The sequence below is a fragment of the Arvicanthis niloticus genome, chromosome 3 (genome assembly GCF_011762505.2).
Source record: "Arvicanthis niloticus isolate mArvNil1 chromosome 3, mArvNil1.pat.X, whole genome shotgun sequence".
Classification (NCBI taxonomy): domain Eukaryota; kingdom Metazoa; phylum Chordata; class Mammalia; order Rodentia; family Muridae; genus Arvicanthis; species Arvicanthis niloticus.
In genome coordinates, this window is record NC_047660.1 from 116,134,488 (window position 1) to 116,143,718 (window position 9,231).

Sequence of the window (9,231 nt, forward strand, 5' to 3'; positions counted from 1 at the left end):
TGTTTTCTCTGCAACCTATCTCTATAAAACTGTCCCTGTCAAAACTGCCTCTGAACGCCACGATTGGAACTACCGCAAACTCCTCTCCACGGCTTCTCAGCTCACTGACTCAACTGAACTGACTGACTGGACTCATCTGATGGCTCTCCAATTAGAAGTCACTTTCAACACGGCTGATCCTTCTACAAATTCACTTGAAGCACATTGTCTGGGATTAGAGATGTGTACTAAAAGCGTGTCTGCGTTCCAGTCAGAAGGGTTAAAGATGTGTTGTTTCAGCCATGTCACAGAGACCTAGGAGTTCTTTGGATGTGATCTCCTGTCAGAGCATGTTTCTGGATTAAAATCCCTCTATAGCTAAGTCCCATTTAGATTATGTCACGTCTCTGTTTAGGATGCTCCAGCACTTCCTGTCTCCTTACAAGAAAGCAGCAAAGCCATTGCAGTCATCCATAGCATCCTACAATATCTGCTTCCAAAAACTCTTACTCTGTATAGTGCCAATAATTCATGAACACTGACACTCAGATGTGTCTTGTACCGAGGAGCCTTGAGCTAAATTCCTGGTCAGTATGAGAGGAGGGTCTTATTTAAGGCCCTGTTAGGAACAGAAACAAGAAGTGTTGATATGGTGCAGTGGCTCCTCATACAGGAAAAATGTCTCAGAGATGCTTAGAAGGGATAGGGGAAGAAGGCCATGCAAAAACACACAAACTTATTTTAATGTCTTGAGTAGCAAATATGGAATGGGAAAGTTGAGTATTGTCTTATACAGTCACAGGACTGTCATAGGCATTCCGGATGCAGCCACACTAGGTTGAATATTTCAATGAGAAAATCATAAAAAAACAATGGAGGGCTTCTTAGTATGGGGACCGGGCATTCTGGTGACAGCAGAATCTGAACCCGCAGAGAAACAATAAAACTGTAAGGTGTTTGCCACCAATTTATCTTTATTTTTCAGAAATAAAGAGGGAAGATGGAGGTGGAGGAAAAAATACACTTAATGAATAGCCCATCTACTACACGCACATACACATGTACTCTTACACACACGTGCGTGCACACGCGCTCGGGCACACACACACACCAGGAAGGTAGTGAATCTATACCCAATGGCAAAGAAAACTAAAATGTCACTTGCTAAACACTTTTTATATATTCTGAGTTTTGTGTTTGTTTGTTTGTTTGTTTGGTGTTTGTTTGTTAGTCTTAGCTTGCATTTGGTATGAAGAAATTAAAAAAGACTGTGCTGGTGGATCAACTGTGCCAAACAGAAACATGAAAGGGGAGAAAAGGTTCCCTGCTGTTACCTAAGATCTGCCTACAACCAGGAAGTGTGTGGTCTCCATGTCTGTGTGCTGGGTTTTGGTGACTTTACACTATCACACGATTTGTATGATTCTTAAGTTTAATGGCATCTCTCAGTCCTGGTCTTGGTCCCTGAATGGGAGTACATAACACAAAGAGAACAATGTTCCAGATAAACTACACCACTAAAGACCGAGTGCCGCGCTAATGGAATACTGGCATCTCACCAGAGAAATGAGCTAAAATAAGAAGTTTCTCTGATCCTCAAGTTTTCAGTGTAAGAACTTTGAACTCCAAGGAATGGTTACTAATAGTAAAGTCGCCTGGAGTGCTTTCAACACAAGCCAGAGACAGACTCCTGCCCACCCTCAAGATGTTCTAAATCAATTAATGGAATTTGAAGTCCCCATATTATTCTATTAGGTCATCAGTGCCAAAAAGCCATTCCTTGGACTATTCAGCATCATCTCTGCCTGCTGTGGACAATGCAGACATTTGAACTGTGTTTACAGACTCAGCTGCGTCCCAGCCTTCCCTTATGCACCTCAGAGTAAACCTCATAGACTTAGGGTCTAACAAAATGAAGCTCGTGGCAAACACTAGGGAACATGGGGATATATTTTGCATGTCAAATTTAAGAGTCCTTCTCTAGAGGCCCATACAAGTACCTAAGTATGTTTGCATCTCTGTGTGATCATTTTATTCAAGATGCCAATAACCTTTTATCAACACAAAAGTTAGAAAATAAACACATTTTCAAAATAAGAGGACACAAAAATCTACCTTTTAATGGATTTAGCCTATTACTAGAGCTTGAGTATTTTCTCTGTGTATTCTAAACATCACATGATACAGGGGGACATGGAGACATTTTTGTTTCTTACAGCCTAGAAATAAGTCCTTGTTCTCTACTTTATGTTGGCATGAGCCTAGGTTAGATTAACTTCCGTTTCCAAGGCACTCATAATCTAGCTAACTATTGGTAGTTCAGTATTCTGTAGGACTATAATGACCCAGGATTACAGAGAAATGGTCTAGGAGAGAGTTTCAACCCCGGATACCTCAGATGAGGATGGCAGGAGTTGGCTCCCTCCTCTGGAAGAAGCAAGCTGCCCCACCATCAACCCCAGTAAGAATTTGTCACCCTGAGAGTTGCTTCACTCCTTGTTTAACCTTATAAGGTTTTCCCCTGGACCCTACAGCCCCTAAGTATGCAAATGAAGCATCTTCCAACACCCCTGTCCCGGCCAATTGTATGCATCCACACAGACCTTGCCCCACAGACCCTGGCCACCCTCCGTAAAGACCCCTTTATCTCTACCCCCAGTCAAACTGAACCAGTTCTCGGAAGCTGTTTCCTGTGAGCTTCTTCTTTTGCCCGTGAACTCACTGCCAACCAAGATCTGCACCCACCCAACCCTGGCTAAGCTTCTCTCCTTTCAGTCCAGCCTGGTGCCTTAGGGACAAGCGGACATGGCTGGCAGTATTCGGCACCACGACACCATGATGAGAACACCTGCGAACCAGTTTACAACTTCAGACAGCTTTATTAACCAATCTGTTCGCTCATACGAATGAAATCATTCCTCTATAAACTACAAATGACTATCACCTTAAATGACAGCAGCACAAATGAGAAGTTCAACCGGAAAGGGTATTTGCACACCCTGGGGAAATGTGGCTGCCAGTGTAAGTAGAACCAAGAGCAAACGGAAAAGAACTACTTTCGGGCTTTGTCAATTGAGACCTACAACTGACTGACAATAGTAAAGGGATTGGCCCGTCTTTGTGATTGAGATGACTGAAAAGTATCTGATTGAAAGAGCCAACAGCATCTCCCATGTCCCAACTGGACACACACACACACACACAGAGAGAGCACTCCACCATGGGCACTAGTTTCCTTTTTGAAAATATCCTATCTCCCTGGCTGATGCATTTAAATATCCATGCTTAATATAGCCATTCAAAGGCCATGAGAGTGTCACTAATGGTTACAACTAAAGGAATTGCTCATATCACTTAGAATTGCCCAAGCACCTGATTTGGAGAATGAGTGTTTGGGAAACACAGATGAGAAGTTTATTACTTTACAATTTGATCAGAATGTACCCAGCTATGTTAATACTTATCCCACCCATCTTCTACTGAACAAACCCACCAGTTCACCCCAATTTTGAAACTTCTATTTGAACAACAGCTTGGCAAATCAAGTGGTAAAGGATAATTTGAAAACCCAACAAAATAGTTGTAAGTCTTGAGCTCACAGAGAGCAGGTTGAAAATTAGATACTAAAAGACCATGAATGTGAATGGGGGGGGGGGAGGTGTCTGCCATCTATTTTAAGTAACATTTAGCCAAATTTTAATATTCATTTAAACATAAATGCAAGAACTCAACCCTAGTAGTGTTATCTATGTGTACAACTTCATGGTAGAATTTACCTAAATTTAAATTTCTTATTGCAGTGGTGCACATGTTCAGGGAGAAAAAAAAATGTACCATTTATTTGGCTTTAGATTGATTATTTGATGGCATTCTGCAACCCTAGAACACATACTATTATGTTGCAACATTTTAAATTATTATATAATGATATTTCATTGTATTCAAATTTTCTTTCTTTCTTTTAATCTTATAATGTACATTTCAAAGCATTGTTCTCAGAAGAGAAACATTAGTTTCACTACATTGCCAATCGTGATAGAAAAGGTTAAGACATTTTAAAAGTTACCTTTTCTTTTATAGTAACTAATGGTTAGATTTTTGTGTGACTTGGATACAAAATTTTTCTCATGGAAGTTCGTTTGTGAAGGCAGATATCCTGTACACTTTATTCCAAGTAACACATTAAAAGTTACTTTCTGCAGATTGTCAAACAGCAAGGACGTGAAATACTTTCAGTTGTATGTCTTAGAGAAAGAAAAGAAACTTCCCAGTGTACACTGAAGGCAGCCATCCTATTTCTATCATGTCCAGTGACTTGCTCAAGGACTATAGCTATCGGCCTAACCTTTAGGAGCCACTTCTTCCCTAAATGTACAGAACGTGTGTGTATGTATGTGTGTATAATATATTACATATATTATATATACATATATATGTCATTAAGCTGTGTAACTATGTCCAAGAGATTTCTAAATGAGAAAAGTTATGCAATCATAAAATGGCATCACGTAGGAAAAGACATCTGTCAGGGCAATGAAACCTTGTCTCTTGTAGACCATCTAGCCTCAGACTGAATGCTTACCCATTAACTTTGTTGCCATAAGCTCCAGCACTACTTTCTTTTTTAAAATTGTTTATTGGATATTTTATTTACATTTCAGATGTTATCCCCTTACCCTATCCCCCCCCATCCAGGAGCCCCCTATCCCATCCCCACTCTTCCTGCTTCTATGAAGAAGGAAGACCAAGTGTGGGTGCTTCGGTCTTTCTTAGAAGGAGTAACAAAATACTCAAGGGAGCAAATATGGAGACAAAGTGTGGGACAGAAACTGAAGGAGGGGCCGTCTGGAAACCATTCCACCTGGGTATCTGTCCCATGCGCAGCCACCAAAGATAGACTGTAATGTGGATTCCAGCAAGTGCATGCTGACAGGAGCCTGATATAGCTGTCTCCTTAGGTCTGCCAGAGTCTGACATATTCAGAGGCAGATGCTCACAGCTAACTATTGAACTAATCAAGGGGTTCCCAATGGAGGAGTTAGAGAAAAGACTGAAAGAGCTGAAAGGGTTTGTGACCCCATGAGGAGAGCAACAATACCAACCAACCAGAGCTCCCAAGGTCTAGACCAGCACTACTTTCTTACACAATCCGTTGTTCCCCCTCGTGATGGCTCCTTCCAGTGTCTCACTGACACTTTTTCCCAGCTTTGCCACGTCCACTCTTGTCAACTAAGCCTCTGTTAAGTTAGAAAAGAGAGACTCCCTTGTTGCTTCTCAAGTTAGCAGACTTAAGAGAAGCCATGGTTGGCCAGCCTGTGTGAGACACTAAGCCCAAAAGTCCCAAGAGAAGACATCTAAGAGAGTGATAACTGAAACTCCTCAATGCTACCAGAACATCTCAAGGATCTTACTGCTAGGTTTCAAACTGGGACAATGGCATAGGTGTCTATTTAACATATCCACATGGGCCTGGCCACCAGGTTCTTCCTGCATCCCTCAGTCCCTACCTGTTACAGGATATAGCCAGCATACCCTGCACCCTACCCTGAACTCTCCAGGCTGAGGCACTGGGCTGCCTTTCCTTATATAATCCAAACATTTTGGTTACCCACTGTCTTCATAACTTTAAGCCTCCTGGTTCTCTCTCCCCTATTCCTTCTCTTCCCTCTCAATTCAATGTCATATCCACTCTGAATTTTCCCAGGTGTCCCTGCCTCTGGCTACATCTCCATTTTATCTGTAGTAAGTTTCTCCTCCACCACACCTAGGAGCAGACATGTTTATTTTCCTTTTTATTTATTTTTTCATTTATTCGCTGCCAAAACTTGGGCCAGTTATGTGGTTTCCTCTTCTTTTATTTCTTTTTTTTTCATTCACTTTCAATTTCTTATGAAGAAAGACGTATCCACTAGATGCCTTAGTCATAGATGTAAAGTGGTAAAGTCAAAGGTGTTCCATGACAACTTCCCGTTGTCGGGGGACAGACACTTAGAACACCATAGAGAACCAACTGAATCCATAGATATCCAAGCATGTTTTAAATCACCCACATAACTCAATATAGCCAATACTGAAATCATGCCTGCAGGAAATCAACACAAGCAATAATTAACACCTTCTGAAGAAACAAAACAAAAACACATTTTCTTACAGTCAATTAAACACACTCAATTCTTCTAACAATTCCTGCCAATATACAATTCAAACCTTCATTCAAAAGAATTTGTTTGTGGGCCTAGTAATTTCCTCCAGATATTAGGAAGCTATGGAGTCTGAAGGCACTTCCCTAACACCAGAAACGTGTGAGGCAAAGACAAATCTAGACTCTGGTCTTAGTTTTGTTTCATGTTGCTAGGGAAAAATACTGACCAAAGTAACTTAAGGGAAAGGGGGGTTATTTTGGATCCCAGCTCCGCAGCATAGTCCATCCTCATAAGGAAGTCAAGGTAACAGGACCGAGAGGCAGCATGCAGCATTACGTCCACAATTGGGAAGCACAGCGTAATGAGTGCATGAGGCTGTTGGCTCAATTTGTACAGTGCAAGACTGAAGCCAGGAAATGGTGCTGCCCACAACGGGGACGTAGGTCTTCCCATCTTTATTAATATAATGAAGTTAATCCCTACAGACAAGTCCGAAGGTTTATCTCCCAGGTGATTGTAGATTCTGTTCGGCTGACTGTCACCACTCCCAAGTAAGGACTCTGTGGGCAGTATTATTATATATACAAGACGGGGGGGGGGGGGGATTAGAAAAATAAATAAAATAAAAGGTTTCTCAGGACCTGCATTAAATACATGAAGAAATTCAAGATGTATGTATTGGGGGAACACAAAATTTAGATTTAAGTTTAATAGAAAAAAAAAAAAAAAAAAGGAGTAGTCCTACTTTCTATTTTCCAAGAAGTAGAAGCTTTTAAAGTTGAAGCCAGGGCCTTGTTGGGTTTAGGTTGGAAGTCGAGAAAACATACCTTAGAGGCAGAAGCTTGAGAATAAAGCTTTATTTTCTGAATGTTCAGGGAGGTGGCCAGTTCAGGATCTGAACTGAGTTCCTGAAGGGAGATTGTACAGCATTTTTATAGGATGAGAACACAAAACCAAGGGGGGGTGGGGGGGGGCTATTGCATTGACCAATCATATTTTGACAACAAAAGATTAAGGAAGGAAGTTAACACTGGTAACTGAGTCTTATCCAAGTCACCTGGTTTCTGTGTGTTTGAGTCAGCTTTTGCAGTTAGGTCCCCTCCTGGACTCTGGCCTGGAATTTTAGAATGATAGGGGAACAAAGGAGTGGGCAAGCATGTAGTCAATTCAATCAAGACAAACAGCACATGTATGACTTGTGTGCCTTCGTTTAGATAATGGGATAACAGCGTCTTTCCCTCTTTACACCCTTTACTGGTTAACAGTACGAACATGAAACATCTGAAAAGTCAGGACAAAAGTTGGATTCCAGGGCCTGGGAACATGAACTCAGATTTGATCCTGCCAGCAAGGCGGAACTCATTCCTGAGATGGCTGGACTCAAGAAACTACCTCCTGACAGGCTCACCACTGAAGGAGGTCTTCTACATCTATCTTTAGTTTGCCCTATCATCAATAACTAAACCAGTAATGTCACGTTACCCTCTCCTCATCACCTTCACAATTATTCTAGAATCTTCTGTTGGCAGATGCAATGCTATTGTAAAATCATTTGGGGCATAATTCTCAGGCTATTTATTTTAAATCTATGCATTTATTAGATGTAATTGGTTTTATTTCACATAACCAATGTTGGAGTTAATATTCTATGGGAATCACATAGATCTACATAGATATACCTCCTGTAGTTGAGCATGAAAAGAAAGAAAAGCCATATAGACAATACTAATCTATGATATAAGTCTATAAGCATTTAGATTTATAAGATTATATGAATATATATATATATATATATATATGTGTGTGTGTGTGTGTGTGTGTGTGTGTGTATGTGTGTGTGTGTGCATCAGCCCCCACCCCACCCCTTGCTTTGTGGTCTCATCCTATAAAAATGCTGTACACTCTCCCTTCAGGAACTCAGTTCAGATCCTGAACTGGCCACCTCCCTGAGCATTCAGAAAATAAAGCTTCATTCTCAAGCTTCTGTCTCTAAGGTATGTTTTCTCAACTTCCACCCTAAACCCAACAAGCATTGACTACAACTTTAAAAGACTTGACTTCTTGGAGTGTGTGTGTGTGTGTGTGTGTGTGTGTGTGTGTGTGTATGTGTGTGTGTGTCAGATGTATAAACATCTATATATCTCCATAGACTTAGAGGATATTCTTAGTGGTAATAAATCTCTGGCTGTAGATTTCCTGAGTGGTATCACTTAGCAACCACAGGTAATCCTGCTCCTCATTAAATGCTCAGTAACAGATATGAAGCCGCATGCAAGTATGTCTTCCCTCTTTCTTTTCTTCTTTTTCTCCTCTCTGCTTTCCTCTTTCTCTTCCATTCCTGAGGGAGCATCATAAAAACGCTTTTGATTGCAGTCTCACAACTGGTTGGTAATACCTGTCTCTATAGTATAGTGTTGAGTTTCAATCTCTGTGACTTTTAATGTCATCTACCTCATATTTGTAAACTTGCTCCTGTAATCATCAAATTGAAAGTCTCAGAGAACCATCGGGTGTACGTATTATGAAAGAAAAGTGTGTCCTGCTAGGCCGAATCTGTCCTGGCTCTCAATCATTTGACTGAAGTAAAGTCGATGTCCTGTAAGGAAAGTATTCATTCTTGAGCTGTATCTGGAAGGACCAAGTACCACCATGAATCAAGCCAAACTTTGCCCTGCAAAACATTGCTATGTTCTCCAAAATTTTCTGTAGGCAGAAAGACAAAGCAAAATCCACAGAAGTTGTTAATCTTTCTTGCCATCTTTCGCATCTCTAATTTCCAAGGTTTGTGTTAAAATAAGGTTAGAAAGATGTGTGAAAGGGTGTGAATCTGTAGTCCACTAAAAAAGTTCCAAACTTGATAGGAAGATATCAGTGATTCCAAATGGTAAAACTTCTCCATATTTTTTTCTTATAGCCTATAAAAGTATTCAATGTTTTACTAATATCTCTAGATTTGAGATTCAAGTAGAAATGAAAAACTACATGGCTAAGCATCACAAGAAAAGTAAGATAGACATAATTATAAACATAAGGTTTGTGGAGTTTTTTTAAGCCACCATTCTCAGAGAAAAATTCTCTTTTCCCAAAAGATCTTCTCATCATTGTCCTA